General features: G+C 37.3%; 1 protein-coding gene across 4 annotated transcripts in view; it reads right to left on the reverse strand.

Moving 5' to 3' along the window:
* The window catches only part of SLC44A5 (solute carrier family 44 member 5), a 405,392-nt gene that overhangs the window by 362,983 nt on the left and 25,072 nt on the right, over positions 1-17,337 (reverse strand). For 3 of the 4 annotated variants that reach the window (XM_077778996.1, XM_077778999.1, XM_077778998.1), the window contains exon 2: positions 14,673-14,744. The gene's annotated coding sequence lies outside the window, so the exon portion shown is untranslated. Of the gene's footprint in view, positions 1-14,672; positions 14,745-16,624; positions 16,684-17,337 lie in introns of those variants that run through there. The other variant, XM_077778997.1, reaches the window with a different exon arrangement.

The following is a 17,337-nucleotide window of genomic DNA, read 5'->3' on the forward strand; positions in this document are numbered from 1 at the left end:
AGAAAGAAAGAAAGAAAGAAAGAAAGAAAGAAAGAAAGAAAGAAAGAAAGAAAGAAAGAAAAGAAAGAAAGAAAGAAGGAGGGAAATATTAATTGTCTGGCTCGAACAAGAGTAATAGGAAATAGTAATGAGAATTCAAGAAAAAGAAAGCAGAACTGGAAGAAGGGTTTTTAAATGATGGACAAAATCTGAATCAAAAAGAACAAAACCATTTAAGTACTAAGAACTACATAAGCCAAAGCACAAACTGGAAACATGTACAGGTTCTGGGAGTTGCTTGGGTCACAAAAAAAGATAGCACTGGCTTTTATGGTCAGTTAGCACCAAGCACTGGGTATGATAATGTTGGACAGTTAAGTTAGGAGCACTGAGTATTATATGGAGAAGTCTGAATTGATCTAGTGAGCTGTAGGGGGTGACTGGATGTAACAAAGAAGAAATAAATGGTCAGTATACAGATAAAGACACCTAGAAAAATAATAGTCTCAAGTTTGAGGGGAAAGTTGTAAGCAAAATGCTAAAGCTTTGATGGGCATGACAGAGGAACTAATATATCAGCAAATTATAGTAAACAGAAGAAATACAGAGTGATCTCCAGATAGCATGAACTTCAAATGAGATTCCAGGGATCTGTGATACATGGAGCAGGAGAGAATGAGTAACACCCACTCTAGGAAGTTCCATGGGAAACTATCCTTGTGGAAGAATCATGTTTCTGAAACAAGCAAAGAAATAATAGAGGAAACATTCTATGGAGTGAGGAGTTGGAGGAGTTGGTCATAGGATCTACTGAAAATTAAATGAGTAATTTAGATAAAGTGCATGACACATAAATGATTTAATGACACTTTCAGGACACATTCACCCCCACAATCTTACAGGAAAGGGAATCTACTTATTACTCCTAAAAATACTACCTCATTACATTACCATCCATACTTCTACTGAGTGGCTTGATCAGGCCATTTCAAAACACAGTACTTTTGTAGACATTTAACCCTTTATCCCAAAACATCCTTTCAAATATAACAAAATTATTCATGATGATTTGATATAACTTCAGAAAAGTTGCCAATCCCTGAATTCATCCATGCTTAGCATTTTGTATAGTGCCTAGCATAAAGTAGGTGCTTAGTGACTACATATTTAAATGTTTATGACATGAAATCAAAAGCACAAGTGAAAAAAGAAAAACTAGATAAATTGGATGTAATCTAAATTTAATATTTTGTGCTGCAAATGATACAATCAAGAAAGTGAAAAGCTATACTAAATTTTAAAAAAAGAAAGTGAAAACACAACCCACAGAATGGAAGAAAATATTTGCAAATCATATATCTGATAAAGGACTTGTATCCAGGATATATAAAGAACTTTACAACTCAATAACAAAAACACAGTCCAATTTAAAAAAATGGACAAAGACCTGACTAGATATTTATCCAAGCAAGATATGCATATGGCCAATAAGCGCATGAAAGATGTTCAACATCATTAGTCATTAGGGAAATGTAAATCAAAAATACAGTGAGGGGTGTTTCAGTTGGGTAAGTGTCCAACTCATGGTTTCGGCTCAGGTCATGATCTCACATTTCCTGAATTCAAGCACATTAGGCTGGGTGCTGCCTGTGCAGAGCCTGCTTGGGATTCTCTCTCTCTTCCTCTCTCTCTGTCCTCACTCTCTCTCTCTTAAAATAAATAAACTTAAAAGAACACACAATGAGATACACTTTACATCTTGGGTGGCTATAATAAAGAAGACAATAACAAAGAGCTAGTGAGAATACAGAGAAATTGGAACCCTTACACATTGCTGATAAGAATATAAAATGAGGGTCACCTGCGAGCTCAAGCCCCACATCTAAGCCTACTTTTAAAAAAAAGAGTATAAAATGGTGCAGCGATTTTAGAAAACACTTTGAAAGTCCTCAAGCAGATAAATATAGAGTTATCATATGACCCAGCAATTCCATTCCTAGGTATGTACCCAAGAAAAATGAAAATATATGTCCACAGAAAAATTTTTACACATGTATTTATAGGAGGATTATTCATAATAGCCCAAAAGTAGAAACACCCAAATGTTGATCAATTGATGAATGGATAAACAAAATGTGGCATATTTCCATGCAATGTAATATTATTTGGCCATAAAAAGTCTGAAATGTCCAGAATAGGCAAATCCACAGAAATAGGAAGTAAGTAAGTGGTAGGATTGGGGGCATTTGAGGGAAAGGGAAGTGACTACTAATGGGATTAAGGTTTCTTTGAGTGGGCACAACATTTTCTAAGATTAGATTGTGATGGGACACCTGGGTAACTCAGTCATTTAAGCATCACTCTTGATTTCAGCTCAAGTCATGATTTCCCAGTTCATGGGTTCAAGCCCGGCATCACGCTCTATGCTGACAGTGCAGAGCCTGCTTGGGATTCTCTCTCTCTCAATCTCTCTCTCTCTCTCTCTCTCTCCGTCTCCTCACCACTCACTCTCTCTCTCTCTCAAAATAAATAAATAAACATAGAAAGAAGAGAAGAGAAGAGAAGAGAAGAGAAGAGAAGAGAAGAGAAGAGAAGAGAAGAGAAGAGAAGAAGAAGAGAAGAGAAAAGAAGAGAAAAGAAAAGATTGTGATAATGGCTGCACAATCCTGTGAATATACTAAAAACAAAATTGGGGGTGCATGGGTGGCTCAGTCGGTTGAGTGACTGACTTCAAGTCAGGTCATGACCTCACAGTTTATGAATTCGAGCCCCGAGTTAGGCTCACTGCTGTCAGTACAGAGCCTGCTTCAGATCCTCTGTCTGCCTCTCTCACTGTCCCTCCCCAGCTCTCTTTCAAAAATAAATAAAATATTAAATAAATAAATAAATAATAAATGAATGAATGAATGAAATGAATAATAAATAAAACCAAAATTGAACTGGACACCAAAATGGGTTATGGTGTGGCATGAATTAATTGAAAAAGAGGTCTTATGAAAATAAAGTTTTAAAATTTTTGGCTGGTTTCTATTTGTCCCAACAAAGTTTTATCTATGATGGATTTTGTCCTCTACCTTCTTATGGCCTAACAGTGAGCAAATGCTTCCAGGGATGGAAATAACCCCAATTACTCCTCACTTAAACAGACAAGTCCCTCAAAATCTTTTTATCACCTACTATGAATCACTTACTGTATTGACAAATGGGCCTACCTCTTATTTATATTTCTTATTTAGTTACATCTTAGATGTATACTTTCAGTGACCAAAACCTAAACCAGGTTGATAATTAGTTATATACTCAATTCTATTTAGCTGCATCTAATGAAACAATCCTAACAGGGTTAAAAATCACCTCTGATTGGGGCGGCTGGGTGGCTCAGTCAATTAAGCGACCAACAGAGGCTCAAATCATAATCTCCCTCTTCCTGTGTTTGGGCCCCATATGGGGCTCTGTGCTGACAACTTGGAGCCTAGAGCCTCCTTCAGTTCCTATGTCTCCCTCCTTCTCTGCCCTTCGCCCACTCGGTCATTTTCTTTCTCTCTCTCTCCCTCTTCCTCCCCCCCCCTCTCAGATAAGCATTAAAAAAAATCACCTCTGAGTAAAACTACTTGAAGACTATTGTACACCTATCCGTGGGCTAATTCGACACTCTGCTAGCTACGTGATTGTGGCTTCTGGGAGCAGGCAAGATGTCAGTCTATATTTTCATGGATCACTTTTCTCTGAAATCTTTTCTCTGCATGATCCAAATTTCCTAGAATCATAATGTGTTCTTTGTAACATGTGAAAAAGTGGAGAAATCAATTATGTGTAATTAGACATGGAGTCTCACAGTATACTATTAGAGTTTATTATTAGTAAATTTCTTGACAATAGAAAAGGCAAGAATAGAAATATCACAATGAAGCTATGCTAGGATAATTTATTCAAATTACTCTTATCCTAAAAGAAATTACTTTACCCTGCTCAATTTTTTTCTTCAATAGTATTTAATGCAAATTGGCATACTCTACATGCATTGTCATTTCATTTTATTGTCTTTCTTCTCCCAGGAGAATTTGTAAATAGTATAAGAACAGTACTGTTATTTTTGACTACCATATCTTCAGCACCTATAACAGCCACTGCTTTAGGGTTCAATATTCCAATATTGTAGGTGATCAATAAATATTTAATTAATGTATCATTTAGAAAGAATGGGAAGAGTCCTATGATCCTTGGCTGAACAAAATTAAAAACAGAACATCAAATGCTTTTAAATTTTTATTATTTTATATCACAGAATCCCTCCAATTTCCTGAGGAGATTAATAAGATTTGCCATTTTCCACACAATGAATACAAATGTTTGAGATTATCATTTACTATCATACTATGGTTATTTTAAATTTATTGCTTATTGTTGTAATTTACCATGAAGCAATGGCTATAATCTGATTCACATACGGTTATTTCTTATCAAAACCCACACTAATATAATATTTTTCATATAACAAATACAACTTTAAGATTTTTAAATAAAATTTTGATTAATAGCATCCTTGTAGGTAGTCATATTAGAGTGTAATATTTCCCATTTTTATCCATCTTTCCTTTCTCCTTTGCCCTACTCGTATTGTCACTCCTCTACAGAAAATGTTTTCAATTCTTAAACATAAAAATAAATCCAAAAATTATATCATCATTTTCTGCATAATTTGGGTTCTTTAAATTATTTTATTAAACAGATTTTAAAGTAATTGTTAAGATAATATTGCAAGTTTTGTCCTCCTAACCTTTATGAAATTATGTTTCCCTTAATCTTTCCCTTTTGCCAACTCAGGATCTGTATCTTTCCACACAGTGTCTTCCTCTATCAAATAAGTGCCACCACCCACTTTGCTTAGTTGTCTATTTTTTTGCTGCTACACTTTGTTCTAGGTATCATGATATCAAAGTGGTCTTCAGTATGTGAAACAACTCAAAAAATAGTTCACAGTTAAACATCATGAAGTTTTTCCAAATATACTTGTATCTCACATTTTAAAATTTTTGTCTGTTTTGAGATTGTACAGTTTCAGTTCCTTTCAACTACTGAAACATTTGTTATTTTTTCTTTTATGTAGATAATAATAATTAGAGTCTGTGGAAATTTAAATGTAGATCACATATATCTTAATATCATTAAGATAGTATAGTTTAGTTTAAGCCAAAGCATGGAAAGAACCTAAATGTCCATCAACTGACAAATGGATCAAGAAGATGGGGTTTATCTATACGATGGAATACTACATGGCAATGAGAAAGAATGAAATCTGGCCATGTGTAGCAACATGGATGGACCTTGAAGGTGTTATGCTGAATGAAATAAGCAAGGCAGAGAAGGACAGATACCATATGTTTGCACATATAAGAGAATTAGGAGGAACTTAATGGAGGACCATAGGGGAGAAGAAGGGGAACAACAGGGGGGGGAGAGGGAGGGACGCAAACCATGAAAGACTCTTGAATGCTGAGAACAAACTGAGGGCTGATGGGGCGAAGGAGGGTGATAGGCATGGAGGAGGTCACCTGGGATGAGCACTGGGTGTTATATGGAAACCAAGTCGACAATAAACTATTTTTAAAAAAGATAGTATAGTTTAGTTTAGCATTGTATAGTTTTATATAAGAATTTTTTTTAATGTTTTATTTATTTCTGAGAGAGAGAGAATCTGAAACAGGCTCCAGACTCTGAGCCAGCACAGAGCCCAACGTGGGGCTCGAACCCACAGACCGCGAGATCATGACCTGAGCCAAAGTCGGACGCTCAATCAACTGAGCCAACCAGGTGCCCCAGAAGATTTTTTTTTTTTAATGTTTTATTTATTTCTAGGAGAGAGAGAGAGACAGCGTGAGCAGGGGAGGATCAGAGAAAGAGGGAGTCACAGACTGAAACAGGCTCCAGGCTCTGAGCTGGCAGTCAGCACAGAGCCCAACGCGGGGCTCGAACCCACGAACCGCGAGATCATGACCCAAGCGAAAGTCGGACGCTTAACCGACTAAGCCACCCAGGCGGCCCCGGAAGATTTTATAAAAGTATGCAAAAAAGTAATCCTTGTTTTGGTAGGAAAATAAAAGGATTTTGGATGTAAAATTTTTCAGAGTAAAATCTCAGGGACAGTTTGTGGGAAATGTAAAACTAAGTTAAGCATTTGCTGAGGTTAACAATACAGGACCAATTGCCTTATCAACTCATTAACACTGATGACAAGTATACGGCGATGATAAGTGTAGATAAATATTTTTTAAATGAATAGATGTGGCACACCTGAACAAGAAAGGGCCTTATTCAGAAACCATTCTGTAACAAAGAAGTATTTTGTCTGTTTTGTGTAGTCAGTCCAAAAACCTGAATGAAATGTTCTCTGGTATTCCAGTTTAGATACTATAATACTATTTAGAAAAAATATTTTTACATAATATTTTAAATGATAGCCATAAGGATTCGTTAAGAATAATTAAAGAAATGTGGTAAGATAAATTGTGGGGTGGGGGTGACACCTGGATGGTTCAGTCAGTTGAACGTCTGACTCTTGATTTCAGCTTAGGTCATGATCTCACGGTTCTTGAGTTCAAGCCCTGCATCAGGCTCTGTACTGACAGTGCAGAGCCTGCTTGGGATTTTCTCTTTCCCTCTCTCTCTGCTCATCCCCTGCTCATGCACCCTCTCTCTCAAAATAAATAAATAAACTTTAAAAAATTGTATGTGTGTGCACATATATAATTAAGAGAATTATATATAATATATAAGTTACATACATATTATATATTTAAAAGAAAAGTTTGATTGGAAAATATTCAGGTAAGTAATAGAGAATATAAAGCAAAAGTCTGAATTATACTGCTCAAATTTAGATCTGTACCCTACAGTATATATTAAAAAAAAAACACTGGCTTATTACCCATGTCTCTACATATTTAAATTTTTTTAAATATTAATTTATTTTTGAGAGAGATAGAAACAGAGTGAGAGCATGAGAGGGTCAGAGAGAAAGAGGCAGACACAGAATCTGAAGCAGGCTCCAGGCTCCGAGCTGTCAGCACAGAGCCCAACGTAGGGCTTGAATTAACAAACCATGAGATCATGACCTGAACCAAAGTCAGACACTCAGATCAGCCAGGAGCCCCTCTACATATTTAAATGGTATAACGTTATGTTAAAATATTCTGGCCATCAAAGACATCAAAACATATTTTCACCTCATATACCAGAATATTATCTAAATACATGCTGGCTCCTTGTTACAAATTGTAATATGCCAATGGAGGATCCTGACCCAGGAACATGAAAAGTATTGTAATCTGCTAACATCAAAACCAAAGAAGTATTGATGGCCTCTGCAGAAAAATTAGAGCTGTTTTTCCTTTGTGGAGAATTGGATTCAAATTAGGCGTTCTAATTTTATGCTCAAGTGATCCACTCAGGTGGGGGAAGAGCAAATTTATTTTCAAGTGTCAACAGACACTATCAAAGCTTATCAGTTTGGCTATGAGGATTTTGTGAATGGATCACTTTCCTGTCATAATAACCCCAAATGGAATGTCAGTATCTGAAATTGACCTGGAATCATTAATTTTCAGAATGAGAGAATAAACAATTAAAAATTATTTATAAATTGTTGCCCATTACAAATATTTACCTGAAATCTCTATTCCAGGTTAAATCATAATGAGGTCACCTACCCATCAGCATCACTAAGCCAGACCATTTTCCCAGGCCATAACAAGTGAGGAAATCTTTCCATCTATTTCCATCTGAATAGGCTCACATTAAATTATGCTAAAAAACAAGCATTCACATTATTGAAAGGATGCAAAACACTGATTAGTTCATCCTCAAAATGTTTAACAAGATCTCAGCAGGAGATTAAAGGAAGTCTAAAGAGAATAATCAAGCTCATGCTTAACAGGAAAATTCACCTAGTCTTACAAAATTGTCATTAATGCACAAAGTTACAACAGCAATAACTATGGCCAAAGCTGTACCTCCATGTATGGGAATAAAACTCAGAACTAAAATTTATATCAGAGTGCTTTATAGGAATGGGATCATTTTGTAAATGGGTGCAGCTTTATGTTAATGTTTGCCATAACAAGGTCCAGCACTTTTCATATTAGAACTTGGCAGAACTATCCTTCCAGATGGTCATAGTCATTTCCATTTTTACTACACACATTTGTTTCTCCGTCACTCAAGGCAATAGAGTGGAAAGGTGTCAGATCCAGGTTCAAGTCCTAGCTTTGCACTTACTACTTTTGCAAATCATTTTACCTCTTTGACTCTCAGTTTCCTCTTCCATAAAATGAGGGTAATGATTCCTACCTCTAGGAGCTATTAAGAGAATTAAATAATATAATTTATCCAGAATGCTTGGCACTGGAAAGCTACTAAATAAATATAAGAGGCTTTCCCTACCCGGTATGGATACAGCTTTATAAGGAGTAAAGTGGCATTTGAGACAGAAACTTTTGAAATTTTGTGCAACTCAATTTTTCTTCCAAAACTTAATATTGAAGGTGCTATTTTTCACACTGATGCATTATTCAAAAGTAAAAAAAGAGAGAGAGAGAAAGAGAGAAACATTGCTATTTTTAAATAGCATGCAATCCACTCCAGGCTATCTGTTCATGACAATGATCCAGGAACATTATTGCTGTAATGAGGCACTTCTGAAATCAGTTTTTGGGGCCTGTGAGAACTGGGAGAAAATAAAATGCCACCAGAAGTTACTGAGACCCAATGTCTGATGATTAGAGCATCATCTCATACAAAATTAAGAGGGGCAGGAGTTATTCCAGTACTAGTTATATTAGGATAAAAATACATGTAATAGTCTCCTTGAGTCTACTTGGAACAACTAAAGTGCTTCTATAAAATTCAGAAATCATTAGATAGAATCAAATTATCAATTAAAATGCCTTTATTTTTCAAAGGTCTAAGGCTGAGTCTATGGAAAAAGGTCAATGCCAACTATACTTAAAGCAGTTTCTCTCACTGTAATTTTAAGCAGTCATACAAAACAGCACTAGAACAAAGCCTTATTACCAGCGTGAAAATATATCATGCTGCCAAAAGGTAAATATTTTTATCATCTCTAACAACCTCTTTTATCAAAACCTTCGTGAAAATATAGCTAGATTTTTAAAAATAACTCAAAGATGTATATACATGTGAATGATCTGTAAATTATGTTAATAAGTTATCTTGATACAATACAGAACACAGCAGAAAAGATTTCACTCAAAAAGTTGGACTGATAGGGGAGCCTGGGTGATTCAGTCTCTTGAGCAACCAACTCTTGATTTTGGCTCAGGTCATGATCCAAGGGTCATGGGATCAAGCCCTGCATTGATTCTCTCTCTCCTTCTGCCCCCTCCCCTGCTAGCACAAGCTCAATCTCTCTCTCTCTCTCTCAAATAAAAAATAATAATAATAAAATAAATTTTTAAAAAGTTTGGACTGACAATGCATTTCTTTAACAAGAGCTATAAAAGATTTTAGGACAAACTAAAGAAATGGCTCTTATATGTTCTGAAACAAATAACAACAGCTAACACTTGTTTAATCTTAAAAAAATGAATAACCAAAATTTCAAAAGTTTGTGTCTCAAATGCTACTTTATGACTTATAAAGCTCTATCCACACCAGGTCACTCACTTATTCTCAACAATTCTATGGTGTAGGTATTATTAATATCCCTAGTTTATTGTTGAGAGGATTAAGGCAAAAGAGGTTAATTAACCTGTCCAAAAATCATATAATTATAAGTGGAAAAATCTGGATTTCAATGTCTGACTCCAGAGGCTACACTTTAGCTAATATGTTATGTTGTTCCATCTCTGCCTCATGTTTTCACTGGCCAAGTGCTGCATAAGAATGTTGAGTGGAGGCAAAGGTGGGTACTCAATCTACATGGCCTCTTTTAGGTTCCTCAGCCTAATAATTATATGATCTTGGAAGTGGAGAAGTTCAGAAAGAGTCATACAATTTCTGCACATGCTCAGGTATCCCTGATTTCTTCAGGATGTTGCACTTTATTCCAAAACTAAATGTGAAACAGAAAAGATGCTACCTTCTGAGGCACAGCTCAGTACCACATATTTGACATCCTTAGAAGTTTCCCAGAAAATGTACCTCACCTCCTGCTCTAACATTAGAAGCTTTCTCATAATTTGCTAAGCAGAAATATCTGATAGTAGCCAAGCAGTAATATTCTATTATAGTAGATTATAAGCAATATTCATTAAAAGAATATGTGAAATCAGAAAGAGGGTGTTCTTCGGGTACCCAGGGGCTTCTGAGGAATTGCTCATTCCAAAATCCTAAGAGCAGAATTCCAACAGAGTAGTCTGCTTTCATATGGTTGGATGTAAGACAAAAGGAAAAGAATCTTCAGAGTAAATTACTAATAGGTCAAAAAGAAAACTAGAAGAGAGTGATAACACTGCTATCAGTTGCTAACAGAAAAGGTAGCTGGAAGGTAACCTTGAAGGGACATGTGAACTAAAACAAATGCTTAAGGTTTAAGGTCTGAAAGAGCAACTAATAGGCTAGAATAATTCCAAAGCTTAATAAGGTTGGGGAAAGGAAGCAAAGGCCAGTTTGGGGATGATTTAAGCTTACTCATTTCTCTGAGATTATTTTCTAAATTAATTTTATTCCATACAGACATTCAAAGGAAAAGAAAAATAGAATATAATCTACTTATTATTGGTAGAGCAATTTCTCCGAAATAGAAGCTCATAACTTATTAATGTGTAGCTACAGCTACCCTATAGCTGCAATAATGAGCACATCTTTTCAGCATATAATTAAATACATACACCTCAACACAGGGCATCTTTCCCCACTAATAACACTAATTTATGGATTGACACCTAAGAAATTGACATTGTGGGAAAGCAGTAGATTATGTTTTATACTTTTTCTCTATATAGGAAGCCTTTACATGAAAGTCAGCAAAATAACTGTTGTCACTACAGCAGTAAATAAGCTTAAATAGAATCTCTAATGTTTAATTCCCTTTCTAAAGTAACCTCTACACCCAATATGGGGTTCAACCTCATGACCATGAGATCAAGAGTTGCATGCTCCCCCAACTAAACCAGCCATGTGCTTGCTTCGGCAGCACATATACCAACTAAACCAGCCAGGCACCATCCATTATTCTGTTTTCAAATCAGTTTCCTCTTTACTGAATTCAAATATCACCTCTGCCTAAAGTCATCTCTGATCACACATCTGCAAATAACTTCTCATGCCTGCTAAGCCCCATGACACATACATCTTAACCTCTCTTAACAACAAAGCATTCTGTGAAGATTACCTACTTGCAGAACACAAGCTCTTTGTAGGCAGAATTCATGTCTAATATATTATTTTACCTTCCATGAATAATGCCTGATCCATAGTAAATGCTCAATATAATATTAGTTAATTGGATTTAGACAGAGTATAATAAGTACTCAAAGTTATCTGCTCTTCTGAGATTTCATTAAAATTATAATAATCATTTAAAACACTAACCCATGATATCTCCATCTGGGTTCCTCAGAAGCAAGCTCTAGATAAGGATTTGAAAACAAGCAATTTATGTGAAAGGTAATCCTAGGAAACTTAGGAAGAGGGAAAGGGAGTCCGGAACAGAGGAGAGACAATAAAGGCTTCATTATCAAACAATATAGTCGCACCTGTATCTCACTCCCATTAGGCAACTCTGGAGCCAGTATAGAACATGCACCTTAGAGTTATCCCAACAAAAGTGTGAGGGAGTTGGTGTATTTACTCATCAATTCTGGCTAGACATCGTTAACAGCTGGTGGGAAGAGACACTGTCTCTCTGCCCCCAGGGGCAGGCAGAGCAAACTCCTACAGCCCAACAGAACCTTCTAAGAGATGCAGGTGCTGACAGGTGAAAAATGGGATAAGTGCTGGGAAACTGGAAGTGGAGAGAACCATAGTGGGCATGAATTTTCAACAGATTCTTGGAAGACAGAAAGCAGATGGAAGACTAGTGACTGAGAAAGAAACACATCCCAGAGTACACAGGGAGAAAGGCTGAAGCTCAGGAAAAGTGGCAGCGTCCAGCAGGGAGGGTGGGATGGGGGCTCAATCTACTTTATGGAATCCCAATGTCAGGAATGAGACTCAGAAGTTGAGAGTGAAATATAGGGCTGAAAACAGGAGTTAACTGTAAGGCTGTTTTGCAGGAAGTGGCAAACTATAGCCTACCACCTGTTTTTGTATAGTTAGTGAGCTAAGATAGTTTTTACATTTTTCTGATGTTTGTTTATTTTTGCGAGCACAAGCAGTGGAAGGGCAGAAAGAGAGGGAGACACAGAATCTGAAGCAGGCTCTAAGACTCCGAGCTGTCAGCACAGACCCTGATGCAGGCTCAAACCCATGAACAGTGAGATCATGACCTGAGCCAAAGTCAAACACCCAACAGACCAAGCAACCAGGTGCCCCAATAGTTTTTACAGTCTTAAAGTGCTGTTTAAAAAAAAGAAATACTGTGTGACAGAAGCTGTATGTAGTCCACAAAGTCTAAATATTACCATCAGCTCTTTTTTTTTTATGTTTATTTATTTGAGAGAGAGTGCTCAGGGCAGGGATGGGTGGGGACAGAGGATCCAAAGCAGGCTCTGTGCTGACAGCAGAGAGTCTGATGTCAGGCTCAAGCTCACAAACCATGAGATCATGACCTGAGCCAAAGTCAGACACTTAACTGACTAAGCCACCCAGGCACCCCTACCATCAGGTCTTTACAAAAAACATTTACTGACGCTCCCCACCTCAGTTTATAGAAAAATCAACTGACATACCAGCCCCTCCCCCATCACAGGAAGTAAGACTGCCTGAAGTCAGATACTTTAACCATGCACAAAAAATCTGAGCTATCTTCTCTGACCATTTTACCTCCTGTGTGCCCTTCCTTCAGAAGTTAACTTGAGGATGTAAGCCAGAAAGAAAGCATACTATTCAAGAAACAAAGAATAATATTCAGGGGAGGGATAAAGTCAGTCTCAGAACCATTGCTTTGAAAAGGTGCTAGAGAGGAGTCAATACAGGCTAGACCTAAGGGGTGTAGTGTCCCAGGAGGGAGGAAAGGGGAACTGAAAAAGATAAGGATGTGATCAAGTCTACAGGTAGAAAGTTTAAATAGTTAATTCACTGGGATTTGAAATTAAGAACATTCTCCACTGAGTGGCAGAGAAGTCCCAACATCAGACTCATAGGGAAGGAAGTATAATATCAATGTTCTATATATGACTCTACAGTAAATAATATTTATCTGGTCATATTAATGAAAATGCCTCTTATTGACTTTGATGATTGGGACATAGAAGGAGGGAACAAATGGGAGAATTAAGTTATAGCTTATTTCATAAAGTGGGTATTTAAGAGTACTGTCCACAGCTAATGGAATAAGAAGTGAAGATTTAATTATGTTTTTTAAGTATCAAAGGTAATCTGTATGAAAACAGATTATTGATTATTGGATGTAGATAAAAGACAATGAAGAGGTGAAGAACAGTTCAGTCCTAATCTAGCATATCAAGAAGGAAACAAAATGTGTAAAAATTCTTCCTTACAAAACACATTTCTTTATATATATTTATATTAAGCCACAATATCCAGCCACACCCTTCCCTACCCCCAGAGGTGACCACTCTATCTCTGAAATACCATAGCTTTTAATAAATTCTTCTGTATTGTTGGACTTTTTTAACCACATGAATTTATTATTTCAATCAAATCCCATGTTTGTCAACGTATGGATAAGCGAAAATATTCCTCAGAGTGTCACCCTCACAGGTAATGTAAAATAAATGTCCTTAAGTGTTATAGAGTCTCATTCTGACTATTAACAGTGACATAAGATGAGTGACTGCACCCCCAAATGAGCCCTACTGCTACAAATGAAGCAGGTTCATTTTATGAAACAAAGGCTGCTCTAATAAATATCATGTAAATTAGCACAAAATAAAATGAAATGGAGTGTAATTCAAACAATGAAGCCAGGAAAAAAGTTTCCTTTCTCTTCCTATGAGAATGTTTGCTGCTTTGAGAAATGGGTCCATGTTTTCACCAAATTGCGGTTCAAATATAGTGGTTGCATCTTCTACCTGGGTCCAGTATTTATGGTAAAGATAATTGTGCACCGAATGCACTGGTGTGCCCAATGCACCAGCAAACATGGCAAATTCTACAGACCATCAGCAAAGTGTCAACACATTTCAGTCTCAGCTGAATAAGCTTCACAAGGTGGCATCTGGAAAAAGCTAACAAGAAGGGAAAGCAGAATACATCAAAACTAATACTCTGAATTGCACCTAAGAGTGACCTGTGGAACTAAAAGACAAGAGCAATGTTCTCCCTGTGACATCCTATTAAGAAATCAGGACTCTGGGTGCCTAGGTGGCTCAGTCTATTAAGCGTTTGTCTTAGGCTCAGGTCATGGTCTTGTGCTTTGTGGGTTCAAGCCCCCACATCAGGCTCCATGCTGACATGCTCCGGGCATCTGGCTTTGCACTGATGGGCTCCGAGCTAGTGGCACGGAGCCTGCTTAGGATTCCCTCTCTTTTTTTGCTCCTCTACCCCTTGCACTCTCAAAATAAATAAATTTTAAAAGAAAAGAAAGAAAGAAAAAAGAAATCAAGCCTCACTCATTTCCTGAGTTGCATTTTCAAAAGTTGTTCCAGGTAGACTGCATTGCAGCAAACAAATCTCAAGGAAACCTGGACAGAAAATAAACATTGATATTGTTTGGTGAGTGATCCTAACAGTGCCACTTGGCATCAGCATACCTGAATATCCTAATAGTAAATTCTGTACAACTTGAAATGTATGCAGTTTTAAATAACAGATAAATCTTGATGAATATTGAAAATAATAAATATTCCTGATACTAAACTATAACCCAACAGTGCTGATAAAGCAAACCACTTAATAACTTAAGAGCAGAAACAGATCTGGCTTTTAGTCAAAGCTGTACAGTAAGTAACCTTCAGTGACCCATTTCTACTGGAGCCTCACTCCTGCAAATTACCCCATAATCTGACACCTGCACCCTTCAAGATCAGCCCAATGCTGTTTCTACATTATAAAACACATCTCTCCTAGATGTGGTTCTGTCCTCTCATGGACCCAAGTATTAAGCCTGTATTGTGGGAATCTGAATAACACAAGCAGGGGTGCTGGGGTGGCTTAGTGGGTTAAGTGTCGGACTTCAGCTCAGGTCAAAATCTCAGGGTTTGTGTGTTCAAGCCCCACATAGAGCTCTATGCTGACAGCTCAGAGCCTGAAGCCTCCTTCTGATTCTGTCTTCCTCTCTCTGTGTCTGCCCCTTCCCCATTTGTGCTGTCTCTCAAAAATAAATAAAATATTTAAAATTTTAAATAAAACAAGCAAATTATTTAAACAATAAAAGATACAAAAGGAGAAAGGCTGATTATGCATTTATGAATATTTGTATACAACATGCCTGAGAACTAACAGGAGTCAAACACAAAAGGCAGCACTATACATGCCTGTGGTGTAATGAGCTAGTAGGAAACTTAGCCTAGATCATAAGTAATTCTTTAAAACCTGAAATTCCATGATTGTTTATACAAATTATATATAGTCCATACTAACACTATCTTACTTAACACAGAGAGTATATATTTAAATTGCAATAAACTATTTTGCTGAATTACATATAGCACAATGTAACACACATTGTCTGGGCTGGGCTTATATGGAGAAAATAAGTGACAAAAAAGATACCTAAATAGCTGCCATGTGGCAAGTTGAACAATTGTGAGCACATTGGGCCAAACTGAACTGTAAGGATATATTTAACCCTGAACAATGCCATTAGCTATGGACTCCTAGGAAATCAGAATGTTGGGTCAACCAACATTTAAGAAGTATCCGGAGTTTCTCAGAAGCTACAATACTGGCAAGCTTGAGATCAAGACGCATTATAGAAACAATGCCAGAAATATAGGGATCAAAATAGGAACTGTTACCACAGTTATTTAGAGCTATGTAGTACAGAAAAGTCTTTCCTGTGGAGGCTGAATTTAGGCAAACAAGCTTGAGCAATGGATTGCAGAAAGGTCACGGTGACCACCTGACTGAATACAGACAAGTCCATCAGGTGACCCTCCTCAAAATACCCATAGGCCCTAACTGACCAACTGACCAATAGGCTACTTACAATGAGGCACAGTTACCAAGAAAGGAAAAATTCCATATGTAGCCACACCGCCTCACTTTCACTCCTTAATAGTAGTCCCCTCCCACTGCCTCATTGCAGATAGCCTCTCCTCTGCTGTCCTGCCCTACACTCCCTTCAGTGTATTCAGTAAACTTCTATTGTCTTTGTTCTGCATCAGGTGAATTATTTAACCTCTCATGCCAATGATTGGAAACCCAATCATTGCCCCACATTTGGGTGACCCTGTCCAATTAAGAGACACCCCATTTAGGCATCACATTTCCCTCTCCAGCTAAGCAAATAGAGAGAAGTAGCTGTCTAGGATAAAGGTGAAGAGAGAGAGAGGAATAGAGCCAGAGATAGACACAGACACAGATAGTGCAAACCACTTAAATTTTGTCCTTTAAGGGGTACCTGGGTGGCACTTGGTTAAGTGCCTGACTCTTGATTTTGGTTCAGGTCATAATCTCAGGGTTCATGACATTGAGCCCAGCAGTGCAGAGCCCGCCTGGGATTCTCTCTCTCCTTTTCTCTCTCTGCCCCTCCCCTGATCATATGTGTTATGCATGTGCGTGCTTCTCTCTCCCTAAAAATAAATAAATAATTTTTTTAAAAAAGGTCCTTTAAAAAGAGCCATCTAGAGGCATCAGTCAGTTAAGTCTCTGACCCTTGATTTCAGCTCAGGTAAGTCTCTGACCCTTGATTTCAGCTCAGGTCATGACTTCACAATTAAGAGATCTACCCCTACCATGGGCTCCACACTGGGTGTGGTGCCTGCTGAACATTCTCCCTCTCTTCCTCCCTCTCTCTCTCTTTCTCTCTCTCTCTCTCTCCCCCCACCGCCCCTTCCCAGCTCATGTGTGCTCTCTCTCTCTCTCAAAAACAAATAAAAAGAATAAAAAGAATCATCTATACTGCCAGATGTCCTAGATCTCATGGGTGGTAGGACTTTTTCAAGTTATTATTTTATGTGTTTCAACATGATGATACTCATTTCTAAATTCCTTAGATGTAGACACCTCAGTATTTAAAATCAAGAGCCGTGGTGTCAGACTATGTGGGTCTTAATCCTGGCCCTCTCACTTCCTGAGTGAATGCAGAGAAATTAACCTTTCTATACTGATAAC

The sequence above is a fragment of the Crocuta crocuta genome, unplaced genomic scaffold (assembly GCF_008692635.1).
Source record: "Crocuta crocuta isolate KB4526 unplaced genomic scaffold, BGI_CrCroc_1.0 scaffold58, whole genome shotgun sequence".
NCBI classification, from domain to species: Eukaryota; Metazoa; Chordata; class Mammalia; order Carnivora; family Hyaenidae; genus Crocuta; species Crocuta crocuta.